This window comes from Bufo gargarizans, chromosome 7 (genome assembly GCF_014858855.1).
Source record: "Bufo gargarizans isolate SCDJY-AF-19 chromosome 7, ASM1485885v1, whole genome shotgun sequence".
Taxonomy (NCBI): domain Eukaryota; kingdom Metazoa; phylum Chordata; class Amphibia; order Anura; family Bufonidae; genus Bufo; species Bufo gargarizans.
In genome coordinates, this window is record NC_058086.1 from 135,567,262 (window position 1) to 135,582,884 (window position 15,623).

Here is a 15,623-nt window from a genome sequence, read left to right on the forward strand (position 1 = left end):
AGCAAAGAACAGGGGACTCATCCCTCTCCCACAAACAACCATCAAACTGTGGGGACATGGACAAGTTCATTAAAAAAGCCGCGGCAATATGTGCAGCCCGGGAAGCTAAGATAGAGCCGGAGCCTAACAAGGAGACTGAGGACAGCGATCCGGATCTCCAGGCAGAAAACAGCGATGTTGAAGACCTTAAACACCGCAAGCACCTCCTGATTTCCAGAAAATACCTGGACTCTGCATTACAGAGAGCTATGGAGCCACTCGTGTGTGAAAAGTCGTCCCACAGACAAAACATCAGACATGTGGGAAGTAGGGTTGAAAACAACCAGGCTGTGATCCTGGACTTCCAAGAAGCAACGGCCATCAGCCTGCAAAAATGCCAAGTGCGCCTGAATGAAGCATTTAATGCTTTGGAAGACCAAGAAAATAGGGGACGAAGAAATAACTTACGATTTAGAGGAGTTCCCGAGCTCGATTCTCCCCTAGACCCTTCAGATGTGGTTAAGGAAATTTGTGAGGGGCTACTGGGCCCAAGACAAAAAGGCAATGAACCCTCTAGAGACATTATCTGTCGCTTTCTTCACTTTCAGGATAAGGAGGACATTATAGCTAAAGCGCGCTTGCCAAGTGGAGCATTGTACAAAGGAGTCCAGATAAACATCAAGATTTGGCTCCTATGACGCTCCAGAAAAAAAGAACCCTCAAGCCTCTCACAGATTGGCTCAGAAGCCATAAGATCCTCTATCGCTGGCAATTCCCGTTCAGAATATTTTTCTCCTACAAGGGCAAAAGGATTACCATCAAGTCTTACTTGGACTTAGGCCCCGCATTCGAACTTATGGACATTTCCCCCTTGGCGATAGAAGACTGGGATACAGTCCAAGACATATCATCGCTGCCGAGTCTTCCCAGAATAGTGCCATTTGAACTAAAAGGCACCCCTAAGGCACAGAGACAAAGAGATAAGAAGAAGGTCCAACCTCTCACCCCAAGACGCATCGCCTCGGACGTCTTCTGAGGAGTATATTAACTCTTTCTCTTTACCTAATGTCATCTACGTTGAGTATAATTCTCTCAATCTCTCCTTTCCATACTCCTCTCCCGTTCCCCCTATGTATGTCTAAAATCGCACTCTGTTTCTCTTTCCCCCGCCAACATTTTCCTAATAACTAGATGTTAAAGACGAGACTATTACTAAAGTATACCTGTAAACTAGTAATGTCATACTATCTTTCCTATGTCACAATTACGGTTATTAATGGAAATGTATAGTTCGTCATACCTTTCGTGTCATGTAGATGTGGGATGAGAGAGTCTTATTGAGACCTGAGTTGAGCCGTTACCAGTTAAAAATATATCCGACGTAATGTGTTAACTCTTCCTGCTCGTTAATGTTTAACCTAGAGGGATTCGTGAGACCGTTTGTTTGCATTAGACACCGTTTACTCCTAGTCGCTGCGATGCGAAAATGACTTGTGAGATCTGGCCTCACGGCTCCTTTCGTAAGTGTATTTTCGCAGGGTATCGCAAATGATGCAACGCACCTGACACTATGCTGCAAAGGGAATTCAGTTATACCCTGAGGCTAGACCCCACTAGTTACCCAGCTTTACGCGATTAAGGAGGTCGGTCATTCCCAGCACTAGTCTAAATGCGGCTTTTCTTGTCCATAGGACATTTGACAGAGAAGAGCCCCATGGGTTCCTTGTTTGCCCAATCATCAAAAATACCCAGTAACCCACGGGTTTAAAGCCCTTGTAACAAAAGGGGTCTTCCTTTCCCAAATCTTTCTCATTATACATGTTTTTTTAGTTGCACCCAACAGTCCCTGGCGGTGACCCCGGCTGTACATTGGCTCAATACTCATATTCTGGCGAGCTGGGCCACTGTGTAGCCGGCATCTTGCAAGCCATATTATGTACTCAGCGCCCTTGGACTATAATATGTTCTCAGCGTCTTTAGGCCCTATTTAATGCTAAGTGCCTTTGGGCTATTTTGTATATTTAGCACCTTTAGGCTCTATACTGTATTCAGCGCCTTCGGGCTATCTTATGTATTCAGCGCCTTTGGGCTGTGTAATGTCAGGGTTTAAATTGCCCAATCTCACTAACCCTTATTATTTCATATATAAGCCTAGCGGCGTCTATGACTTTTATAATAGACGGCCGGGTCCATAATTGGCGTATGCCTATACCCCCTTCTGATCAGGTCCCACAGGACCCCTTTGTTAAGATTGCTCTTGTTTTTCACTTGTTCACTTTTTGTTTATTTTATTGTTTTATTTCCAGGTCTCTACATATTCAAGATGATGTCCTTCCGAGACGGGTCATTTCATCACCAGGACTATATCGGATATTTATAACATTCCGTATAGAAGTTAAGTCCAAGATTCAACTCATTAAAGTAACACACGCCTTTTTTAATTCCATTCAGCGCTTTGTCTCTCCTCGATATTCCTATGATGGCTATTAGTATCGCCTCTTATAATGTTAAGGGATGTAATTCACCTTCCAAGCGGAGCCAGATTTTTGGACTGTTGAGGAGAGATAAAGCAAACGTAATTTTCCTACAGGAAACACATTTCAAGATACAGCATTTTCCCAATCTGTCCTTCTCATATTATCCCACTTGGTATCACTGTGGCTCCCCTACTGCAAATTCTAGAGGAGTTAGTATAGGCTTTCAGAATAAAGTTCCATTTATCCTAGATGATCAACTTTGTGATCCTGAGGGCCGCTACTTAATGATTAAAGGCAAAATAGGACAACACCTTTATACCTTTGTGAATGTGTATGCCCCAAATGATCACCAAATTAAGTGGCTGAATTCAACTCTACTAAAAATTGAAGCTTTTAGATGTGGCGTCACGGTGGTGGGAGGAGACTTTAACTTGGTCCTAAACCCCCTTATTGACTTCTCCTCCCAAAAATCTGCTCAATCCCAAAAAGGCATTCGCTCTTTGCTACGTTCTCTGGCCAAGGCCCACCTGATTGATGTCTGGCGTACCATGCACCCAGATTCCAGGGATTACACCTTTTATTCTTCAATGCACAAGTCATAACAGAGGCTAGATTATTTATTTGTTTCAAAAGAACATCTCCAGTTATGTTCCAGGGCTGAAATAGGATCTATAATTTTATCTGATCATGCCCCTATCTATCTCCATATGAAGCCTCCCCCGAATCATATAAATAATTGCCATTGGAGGTTTAATGAACAACTTATCAACTCATCGGAGAGCATTTCCAAACTAAAACTCCTGTTAGGAGAATATTTTAGTAATAACTGCACCCCTGAGGTCTCCCACATACGGTTTGGGATGCTCACAAAGCATACATAAGGGGCCATTGCATTAGCCTAGGAGCTCATCTTAAGAAAGAAAAAGGCAATTAGATTCCCTTTACGAAAAAATTTGCTTAGTAGAAAAGGCCCATAAGATCTCCTTATTGGAGTCACATTTACAGGAGTTATCCTCATGTAGGGCATCTATCAAAAACATCTTGAATTTAAATTCCGCCAAGTTTTACCTGCACTCCCAATTTAAAATATTTGCTCACGGTAACAAGGCCTCCCGCTTTATGATGTCTAGGCTCAAAAGCAGGAAAATGTATAATTATGTTCATAAATTAAAAACCCCAAATGGTGACTTAACCTTTGAATCCAATGCAATAGCCTCTCTATTCAGAGATTATTATGAATCTCTCTATAATCTTAACTCACAAAAATCCCCCTCAAGCGACAATAACTCATTATCACCCATGTCTCGGTATTTAGATAATCTGGCCCTTCCCTCGTTACCAGAACAAGGCAAATTGCTCTTATCATCCCCATTCTGCTCAGAGGAATTACTTGAGGCTATCAAAAACTCCCCCAGGGGGAAATGCCCAGGCCCTGATGGACTTCCGATCCCTTACTACGCGGCTTTTCATGAGATATTGAGCCCACACCTCCTACCAGTGTACAATGCCACTCTGTTAGGTACTCCTCTATCAGCTGATATGACTAGAGCCCACATCACCCTAATCCCCAAAGAAGGTAAAGACCATGCATTGTGCCCCAATTATAGACCCATCTCCCTTCTTAATATTGATTTAAAACTTTTAGCCAAGTTACTCGCAAATAGACTGGCGGGACTCCTTCCGTCATTAATCCACAGAGATCAAGTGGGTTTTGTAAAACAAAGGGAAGGAATGGATAATAAGGCCTGGATCCTCAATATCATCCATTATGTCAAAAAAAATAAACTCCCCCTAGTCCTTCTCAGCACAGATGCTGAGAAGGCTTTCGATAGGGTCAACTGGTCCTTTATGTATTCAGTATTGCAGTCTCCCAATTTCCCTTCCCCTTTTATACATGCAATAAAAGCTATGTATCATCATGCCTCAGCATCAGTCCGGGTAAATGACACCCTTTCTGCCCATTTAATATTCGCAATGGCACACGCCAAGGCTGTCCCTTATCCCCGCTCCTATTTGTCCTCGCCTTAGAACCTCTACTACAGACCATTAGATTAGATGGGGATAGCCAGGGAATAACCTTAGGTGACCAGCAGCATAAAATTGCCGCCTTTGCGGATGATTTGCTTCTAATTGTTAGCAATCCTGAAACTGTTCTCCCTAAGATCTATGGCCATTTAGAAACATATGGATCATTTTCCAATTTCAAAATGAACCACAATAAATCTTTAATAATCTTCACTGGCCTTAAATTTTTTTTAAAAAGCCATCTTGAAGCATGTTCTCCTATTAATTGGTCATCCCCCTTTGTAACATTCCTAGGGGTAAAAATGAGTACAGATCTGAACCAGCTTTTCAATTTAAACTATATCCCTCTCCAAAACAAATTGTCTGAAGAGTTAAATTCTCTGGATGTCCCTATACTCTCATGGTTTGGGAGGAAAAATATCCTGCTTTCCCTCATCATTCCTAAACTTACCTACCTCCAACAGTCCCTACCTATCCCAGTTCCCACCTCATACTATTCTAAACTTAGGACCATGTTTCGAGCTTTCATCTGGAGCAACAAAAAAGCCAGATTATCTTATAAATGTCTGTCTTATCCAAGAGAGAGAGGAGGTATATCGTTACCAGATCCAGAATTATATGGCAAAGCGGTATTACTCACTAGAGTGGTGGATTGGATGATTGCCCCCAAACAGAAATCGTGGGTCCCGATGGAGGAGTCCTTACTTGGGATTCCTTTTAGAGCTGCGCTTATAGGACGAATGTCACCTCTTCCTCTCCATCCGGAAGTTACCCCAATAATGAAGGCTACCCTACACGCATGGAATGACCTACAGTCCTCGCCTCTAAGCTCTCCACTCCCTTCTCCCATTCTAAGAATAAGTGACATATTTAACTTTGCCCCCCAGGCCTTACAAAACAGCCTACCTACAGAGGTTAGACAGGCTAAGGCGAGATTGATCGATTTCTACAAAGATGGCCAACTGATTTCTATAAAAGCAATGAACGATCTTTTGAAAATACCTTATTCTAGCTTCAATGGATTCAATTTTTTGAGGGCCTATCTATCTCAAAACATCCAAATACAAAACTTGTTACGCCCGTTAACATGGTTTGAGCACTTGATTTCTCAAGAGTATTCCCCACGTAAACTGATTTCACAGTAGTACAACAGGTTGAGGACCCCTCCTACTGCCCTGACGCCAGCTTTCATTAGACTGTGGGAAAAAGACTTAGGGGAATGTTTCTCCCCTGAAGAAACCATCAACATTTATAACTCCCCTCTTAAAGCCTCAAAATGCGTTAAGATCCAGGAGAATAACTATAAAATTATTACACGATGGTATAAAACCCCTGAAAAGACCTGTTTATACTCAACCTCAGCGTCTGACATATGTTGGAGATGTTCAAAGCATAGAGGTACATTTCTCCACATTTGGTGGTCGTGCCCAATTCTGTTGAGATGGTGGTATACGATTTTTCAAACTTGCAATAAAATCTGTGGTTCTAACATGGCTCCAACACCAGAGGTTACTCTCCTGAATCTTTTTCTCCACAATTCCCCCCCACCCAATCTGGCACTTCTTAAACAATTATTGAACGCCGCCAAATTACTATTCCCCCTATTATGGTTATCAACAGAAGTTCCCAATACGGAACAATGGTTACAAAAAATTGACCAAATATACCGCCTAGAGGAGTTAGCCTCATGGGAAATGAGATCACATCACGAATTCCTGAAGATATGGAATCGATGGATATCCTTTAGGGGTTATTAGGCGTAAACCTGACGAAGTGAGATCTCAAGGTTTACTGTTATACGGCGGTATCGTCTAAATTTACACCCCCATTACTAACACTCCTTTTAGCTCCACATACACTAAAACACAGAAAGAACTGCTCCTGTTTTCGAGACCCGTCTCGGATATGTCTTCCGACTTTGCCTTTCAGGTGTGTTAATTAGATCTACCGTATCTATCGGATGCGCTCCTCAAAGGAGATTTTCAGACATGCTCCTCAGTTATATCAATCGAATGTTTTAATTATCTATTAATCTCAAATATGTACTTTAAAGTAGATTTGAGTCCAAAAGTGATGTGTAATGTTGACGTCCTGGTGAATAACCACCCAGATATCAGTTTGCTCCATGACTTATATCTGACAAACCTGACTTATATCTGACAACTCCATGATTAATATCTGACAAACCTGGAATTTGTTTTGATTTGCTTAAGAGTAGTGGAGACTTGCAGTTTTCCACTATTCTTTTTTCTTTTGTATGTTATTGAATGGCTCAATAAAGATTATAAAAAAATAAAAAAAAATAACTGAATACAACCACAGTATCTAAAGTGTGTATCTCATAATGACATATGCAGCAAAAGCTGCAAAATTTAGTTTTTTGCCCAAAATGGGTGTTGGTTTAATAACAGAATATGAAAGCTGTATATAACCCTTGAATTTCTCACATGCAGATGCTGCAAGGGCTGTAAAATAGTGCATTTTGCCCAAAAAGGGTGTTTTTAACCTGTTCCGGACACATGACGTACCGGTACGGCATGATGTCCCGATACTTAAGGACCGGTACGTCATGAGTAGTTCCGATCACTGTCTACTGGATCACATAGGCCGGAAGCTGTATGAGTAATACACACTGCATTACTCATACAGCTAATGCATTCCAATACAGAAGTATTGGAATGCATTGTAAGGGGGATTAGACCTCCAAAAGTTGAAGTCCCAAAGTGGGACAAAAAATAAATCCCCCCCCCCAAAAAAAAATTAAAAGTTTCAAGTAAAAATAAACAAAAACGTAATTTTCCCCAAATAAAGTAAAAAAGAAATTGCTAAAAATTAGTTGACATATTAGGTATCGCCGCATCTGTATCAACCAGCTCTATAAACATATCACATGTCCTAAACCCTCAGATGAACACCGTAAAAAAAACTAAAAAAACCTGTGCTAAATAAACACATTTTTTTGTCACCTTACATAACAAAAAGTACAACAGCAAGCGATCAAAAAGGCATATGCCCACCAAATAGTAATAAATAGTATAGATATTAGGTATTGCCGCATCTGTGACAACCTGGTCTATAAAAATACCACATGATCTAACCTGTCAGATGCATGTTGTAAATAACAAAGAATAAAAACAGCGGTTTACGACCACATGTGGGGTGTTTCTGTAAACTACAGAATCATAGCCATAAATATTGAGTTTTGTTTGGCTGTTTACCCTTGCTTTGTAACTGGAAGCAAAATATTAAAATGGAAAATCTGCCCAAAAAGTGAAATTTTGAAATTGTATCTCTATTTTCCATTAATTCTTGTGGAACACCTAAAGGGTTAAAAAAGTTAGTAAAATCAGTTTTGAATACCTTGAGGCGTGTAGTTTCTAAAATGGGGTCACTTTTTTGGAGTTTCTACTCTAGGGGTGCATCAGGTGGGCTTCAAATGGGACATGGTGTCAAAAAACCAGTCCAGCAAAATCTGCCTTCCAAAAACCCTATGGCAATCCTTTCCTTCTGTGCCCTGCCGTGTGTTCGTACAGCAGTTTACAACCACATATGGGGTGTTTCTGTAAACTACAGAATCAGGGCCATAAATATTGAGTTTTGTTTGGCTTTTAACCCTTGCTTTGTAACTGGAAAAAAATATTAAAATGGAAAATCTGCCAAAAAGTGAAATATTGAAATTGTATCTCTATTTTCCATGAATTCTTGCAAAACACCTAAAGGGTTAACAAAGTTTGTAAAATCAATTTTGAATATCTTGAGGCATGTAGTTTCTAAAATGGGGTAACTTTTTTGGAGTTTCTACTGTAGGGGTGCATCAGGGGGGCTTCAAATGGAACATGGTGTCAAAAAACAGTCCAGCAAAATCTGCCTTCCAAAACCCGTATGGCATTCCTTTCCTTCTGTGCCCTGCCGTGTGCCTGTACAGAATCGGAGCCATAAATATTGAGTTTTGTTTGGCTGTTAACCCTTGCTTTGTAACTGGAAAAAAAATTATTAAAATGGAAAATCTGCCAAAAAATTGTAATTTTTACATTGTATCTCTATTTTCCATTAATTCTTGCGAAACACCTAAAGGGTTACAAAAGTTTGTAAAATCAGTTTTGAATACCATGAGGGGTATAGTTTCTAAAATGGGGTCACTTTTGGGAGTTTCTACTCTAGGGGTACATCAGGTGGGCTTCAAATTGGACATGGTGTCAAAAAACCAGTCCAGGAAAATCTGCCTTACAAAAACCGTATGGCAATCCTTTCCTTCTGTGCCCTGCCGTGTGCCTGTACAGCAGTTTACAACCACATATGGGGTATTTCTGTAAGCTACAGAATCAGGGCCATAAATATTGAGTTTTGTTTGGCTGTAAACCCTTGATTTGTAACTGGAAAAAAATATTAAAATGGAAAATCTGACAAAAAGTTAAATATTGAAATTGTATCTCTATTTTCCATGAATTCTTGTGGAACACCTAAAGGGTTAAAAAAGTTTGTAAATTCAATTTTGAATATCTTGAGGCGTGTAGTTTCTAAAATGGGTTAACTTTTAGAGAGTTTCTATTCTAGGGGTGCATCAGGGGGGCTTCAAATGGAACATGGTGTCAAAAAACAGTCCAGCAAAATCTGCCTTCCAAAAACCGTATGGCATTCCTTTCCTTCTGCGCCCTGCCGTGTGCCTTTACAGAATCAGAGCCATAAATATTGAGTTTTGTTTGGCTGTTAACCCTTGCTTTGTAACTGGAAAAAAATTATTAAAATGGAAAATCTGCCAAAAAAGTGAAATTTTGAAATTGTATCTCTATTTTCCATTAATTCTTGTGGAACACCTAAAGGATAAGCAAAGTTTGTAAAATCTGTTTTGAATACCTTGAGGGCTGTAGTTTCTAGAATGGGGTCATTTTTTGGTGGTTTCTATTATCTAAGCCTCACAAAGCGACTTTAGACCTGAACTGGTCCTTAAAAAGTGGGTTTTTGAAAATTTCAGAAAAATTTCAAGATTTTCTTCTAAACTTCTAAGCCTTGTAACATCCCCCAAAAATAAAATATAATTCCCAAAACATCCAAACATTAAGTAGACATATGGGGAATGTAAAGTAATGACTATTTTTGTAGGTATTACTATGTATTATAGAAGTAGAAAAATTGAAACTTGAAAATTTGAAAATGTTTAATTTTTTTTTGCCATTTTGGTATTATTTTATTATTAAAATTTTTTAATTTTATTGCCTCCATTTTACCAGTGTCATGAAGTACAATATATGATGAAAAAACAATCTCAGAATATCCTGGATAAGTCAAAGCGTTTTAAAGTTATCATCATATAAAGTGACACTGGTCAGATTTGCAAAAAATGGCCTGGTCCTTAAAGGGAACCTGTCACCGGGATTTTGTGTATAGAGCTGAGGACATGGGCTGCTAGATGGCCGCTAGCACATCTGCAATACCCAGTCCCCATAGCTCTGTGTGCTTTTATTGCGTCAAAAACCCCATTTGATACATATACAAATTACCCTGAGATGAGTACTGTATGTGAGACGAGTCAGGGACAGGATTCATCTCAGGGTAATTTGCATATGTATTAAATGGGGTTTTTGACGCAATAAAAGCACACAGAGCTATGGGGACTGGGTATTGTGGATGTGCTAGCGGCCATCTAGCAACCCATGTCCTCAGCTCTATACACAAAATCCTGGGACAGGTTCCCTTTAAGGTGAAAATGAGCCCGATCCCTAAGGAGTTAAAAACCCAGAAAATTATAGCTGTATTTCTAGCTTAAATTGCACACTGACTAATCCTGAAAAGGCACCAGATGTTGGATAGTGCAAAAAAACTGTTTTTAACAATCACAGATGCAGCAAGGGCTGCAATATTAAGTATTTTGCACAATAAAAAGGTTTTTTTTTACTAGCAGAATATGAAAGCTGTATATAATGCTTGAATTTTACACGTGCAGATGCAGCAAGGGCTATAAAATTGTGTATTTTGCCCAAAAATTGCACACTGACTAATCCTGCAAAGGCACTAAATGTATTTTTATATTTTATATACAGTACAGACCAAAAGTTTGGACACACCTTCTCATTCAAAGAGTTTTCTTTATTTTCATGACTATGAAAATTGTAGATTCACACTGAAGGCATCAAAACTATGAATTAACACATGTGGAATTATAGACATAACAAAAAAGTGTGAAACAACTGAAAATATGTCATATTCTAGGTTCTTCAAAGTAGCCACCTTTTACCTTGATTACTGCTTTGCACACTCTTGGCATTCTCTTGATGAGCTTCAAGAGGTAGTCACCTGAAATGGTTTTCACTTCACAGGTGTGCCCTGTCAGGTTTAATAAGTGGGATTTCTTGCCTTATAAATGGGGTTGGGACCATCAGTTGCGCTGTGGAGAAGTCAGGTGGATACACAGCTGATAGTCCTACTGAATAGACTATTAGAATTTGTATTATGGCAAGAAAAAAGCAGCTAAGTAAAGAAAAACTAGTGGCCATCATTACTTTAAGAAATGAAGGTCAGTCAGTCCGAAAAATTGGGAAAACTTTGGAAGTGTCCCCAAGTGCAGTCACAGAAACCATCAAGTGCTACAAAGAAACTGGCTCACATGCGGACCGCCCCAGGAAAGGAAGACCAAGAGTCACCTCTGCTGCGGAGGATAAGTTAATCCGAGTCACCAGCCTCAGAAATCGCAGGTTAACAGCAGCTCAGATTAGAGACCAGGTCAATGCCACACAGAGTTCTAGCAGCAGACACATCTCTAGAACAACTGTTAAGAGGAGACTGTGTGAATCAGGCCTTCATGGTAGACTATCTGCTAGGAAACCACTGCTAAGGACAGGCAACAAGCAGAAGAGACTTGTTTGGGCTAAATAACACAAGGAATGGACATTAGACCAGTGGAAATCTGTGTTTTGGTCTAATGAGTCCAAATTTGAGATCTTTGGTTCCAACCACCGTGTCTTTGTGCGACGCAGAAAAGGTGAATGGATGGACTCTACATGCCTGGTTCCCACCGTGAAGCATGGAGGAGGAGGTATGATGGTGTGGGGGTGCTTTGCTGGTGACACTGTTGGGGAGTTATTCAAAATTGAAGGCATACTGAACCAGCATGGCTACCACAGCATCTTGCAGCGTCATGCTATTCCATCCGGTTTGCGTTTAGTTGGACCATCATTTATTTTTCAACAGGACAATGATCCCAAACACACCTCCAGGCTGTGTAAGGGCTATTTGACCATAAAGGAGAGTGATGGGGTGCTGTGCCAGATGACCTGGCCTCCTGGCCTGAACCCAATTGAGATGGTTTGGGGTGAGCTGGACCGCAGAGTGAAGGCAAAAGGGCCAACAAGTGCTAAGCATCTCTGGGAACTCCTTCAAGACTGTTGGAAGACAATTTCAGGTGAATACCTCTTGAAGCTCATCAAGAGAATGCCAAGAGTGTGCAAAGCAGTAATCAAGGCAAAAGGTGGCTACTTTGAAGAACCTAGAATATATACATATTTTCAGTTGCTTCACACTTTTTTGTTATGTCTATAATTCCACATGTGTTAATTCATAGTTTTGATGCCTTCAGTGTGAATCTACAATTTTCATAGTCATGAAAATAAAGAAAACTCTTTGAATGAGAAGGTGTGTCCAAACTTTTGGTCTGTACTGTATATATTTTGCACAAATATTGCAAAAAGATTAGTGTTTTTTCAAAGCCATATTATTATTGCAGTATTTCAAGCTTGGATTTGAATGTCACAAAAACACAGATGTAGTGCTGGTGCACTGAGTTTGCATAAAATGGCTGCTGCCGCCCACCTAACTAACAGACGGATAAAAGTTATTTTTCTCGCACTTGGCTCAAGGTAGGGTAAAAAGATTGTGCACTGCACCCACACAACTATATCTATGTAGAGCGATGAGTTCAATTGGAGAATCTGATCACAGATTCTGTCCTATTCTCTCCCTCACCCTCAACCCTACACATGATTCCTCTCTGCTTCTTGCTTATGGGCCAAAGATAAGGAAGCAATGTCAAGTTCACTACAATACTTGGTGCACCAATCAGTAATCTGTAGTCAGACCTGCTAAAGTGTGAAGTTTCATGTAGTGCGAAAAAATATTCTAATCACTGCCGGTTAGCGCAATCACAAATATATTGGACCACTTGACTCTATCTGCATATAAAGCTATTGTAATGTTCTGCCGTGCCAACCATTTTCTTCAGTCTAAGGAGAAACTCATGAAACTTCTAGCAGCTTGAAAAATTTTGCGTTACAAATTCACATTATGCGATTTTTACATTGCCAATTTTTCTAATTCAATAAAATAATCTTGAATTCTTGAAATTTGCAAACATAATAGGAATAATCTGCAAAATATTTGTGAGATATCGCAAATTCCAATATAGCCCCTGCTGTTCATCACTAATTGCAAGCAAGAACAGCAGGGATATGCACATAGTTCCCCCAACCTAACAAGCCAAAACTCATACCAGCAACAGACCCTGTTTAATGGTGTCATGCGGCCATTAAAAATGAAGAAGGACTATACAGTGCGGTCTTCATTATTAAATGAAAGGCAGCTGTTGGCTAATTGGCCCACACGGTTCTTCACCGCAGCATGGCTGCAACCCTCCGTGTGGCCGTACCCTAAGGTAGAGTGGCCAGGGTTTACCTGATTTATAATGATTTGTGACAAATTAATTTGTAACTAATTGAATTTCTTGGCTAACTTTGCGGAAGTTACCATCAATTTTTTTTAAAACTTTGCTCATCTCTACTTACAAACCTAGGTAATAAAACCACATGTGGCAACTACAAAAAGTCCTTGCTGGATTTAACCTTAAAGCTTCTGATGTATTTTTTTCCTGAACCAACTTTTTCTGATAGATCGTCTTATAATTGGTGGGGAGAAGTGTGCATTCGACCGAGTAGAAAGTGGTCAATGTAACGGATCACCTGGCACCCCGACTGAGTACCTCCATTGATGGATGCTCCTAGCGTTTTCCTGAGGTTTCCAAGCACTCTGGCAGACTCCACAATCACCGAACCGAAGAAGCATATAAATCCTCTCAAGCATATGAATGCTGTAGACAGTTGAATAGGAAACCATACGAATAGGTTTACGCTCCTAGCAGTCAAACTGGAACAGCATACCATAAATCCTCCCCCAAGAATGAGACGACACTTCACTTTGAGGGTTAAAACAGGAACTGACTTTATTTAGACATAGCACACCTACTTTAACCCCCCCCCCCCCCACGGCCTCATTTACATACAATAGGGCACATGGAGGACTATGGTACAAGGAAGGGTGGGGCCCGACAATAGCAAGGGCTGATGGGAGATTGAGGAGGGACAGAACAGCTGGTTTAAACTGGTCTCCCAGTGTCCCTGAGACAACACCTTGCTGGGGAAACAATGGGACAGGAAAAAGGGGGAGGAGAAGAGGCACAGAACAGCAATGCCTTAACATAGCAAACATTACAGTAAGAGCAAGATATATACAGTTTACAATACATCGCAATAGAATTTAACCGAACCCATAATAACATACATAATATTTAAGACAGCCTGAATGCAATCTGCTACACAGTCTTACAGGGTATTGTTCCTAAAAGCCATAATATGTCCACGGATGGTCCTTAAAGGGCCAGTAGCAGCAATATAAAATACCACATGCCCAAATTGCATTCAAACGTACAAATTTACCAGGGGCGATAGTCAGCAGGTAGGAGGCGGAAAGCCAGGCCTCTCCAATGCCCAGTGGCGAGGCGGGTTCCGCCACAGTCAGAATTGTCAATTTTTTCTGGAACTGGAAGAGAAGGATACATTTTCATCTAAATGCTGGCAGAGCACAACAATTGTCTTATTACATTACAAACAACTATATTTTAAAAAGTGCCAAGTGTCCACTAGGTGTTCCTTTCCAGCTCATTTCACCTGGATTGCCTGGCACTTTTTAAAACTGAATGAAATGTTAAGACCAAAATTGTCCATTGCCTTAAAGGGTTATCCTCACCTTAGAAATTTATGGCACATCTACAGGACAGAAGTAGATCTCATTTCATGTGGTGAAGAGGCTCCAAATCCAGACTGAGAGGAAAACTGAGAGATGACAGTTCTCTTTATTCACTTCTTTGGGAGTTATGGAAACAGCCAAGTATGTGACTCTATGACTCAGAAACAAACTTAATCAGTGCATCCTGCATTGTAGAACTAACATGTAGGTGCAGATAGTCATAGTTAAAGGAAAAGTCACACAAACATAACAACATTTTTTAAACTAACTGTGTGTGTGGTCTATATACAAACTAAGTGCTCATCTAATATACAATGAGATGTTCTTAGCAGATACATGTACCGTAATTTTCGCCGTATAAGACGCACCGGCCCATAAGACGCACCTAGGTTTTTGGGGATGAAATTTTTTTTAACCAAAAGGTGTGCTGTGTGTTTGGTGGGTTTGGAACTAATGGTGGTCTGTGGATGGCACTATTACTGGGGATCTGTGGATGACGGACACTGTTATGGGGGGATCTGTGGATGACGGACACTGTTATGGGGGATCTGTGGATGACGGACACTGTTATGGGGGGATCTGTGGATGACGGACACTGTTATGGGGGGGATCTGTGGATGACGGACACTGTTATGGGAGGATCTGTGATGGACGCTATTATGGGGGGATCTGTGATGGACACTGTTACAGGGGGATCTGAGGCTGGCACTGTTACGGGGGGGGGGGGGATCTGTGGATGGCACTGTTATATATGTGTCATATATATGTGTCATCCACAGACCCTCCCAGCCCATAACTGTGCCATCCACAGATCCCCCGCCGCTCCAGTATACAAATATAAGATGTCTTATTCAATTATTAGTTATTAAACATGCCCCCCAACTCCTAATAGTACCTTACATCCTTCAGTACAATGGAGGCAGGCAGGCCGGGCGGCCGGCGCGTCACTCACTGACGTCACTTGCCTGCGCCGCCTGCTTCATTCATAAAGTAGGAGGCGCAGGCACGTGACATCAGGGAGTTACGCTGCCGCCCGCCCGGCCTGCATTGTACTGAAGCGCTTAGGATTTAAGGTACTATTAGGAATAAAGGGGCATATTTAAAAACTATTAATTAAATAAGACATATTATATT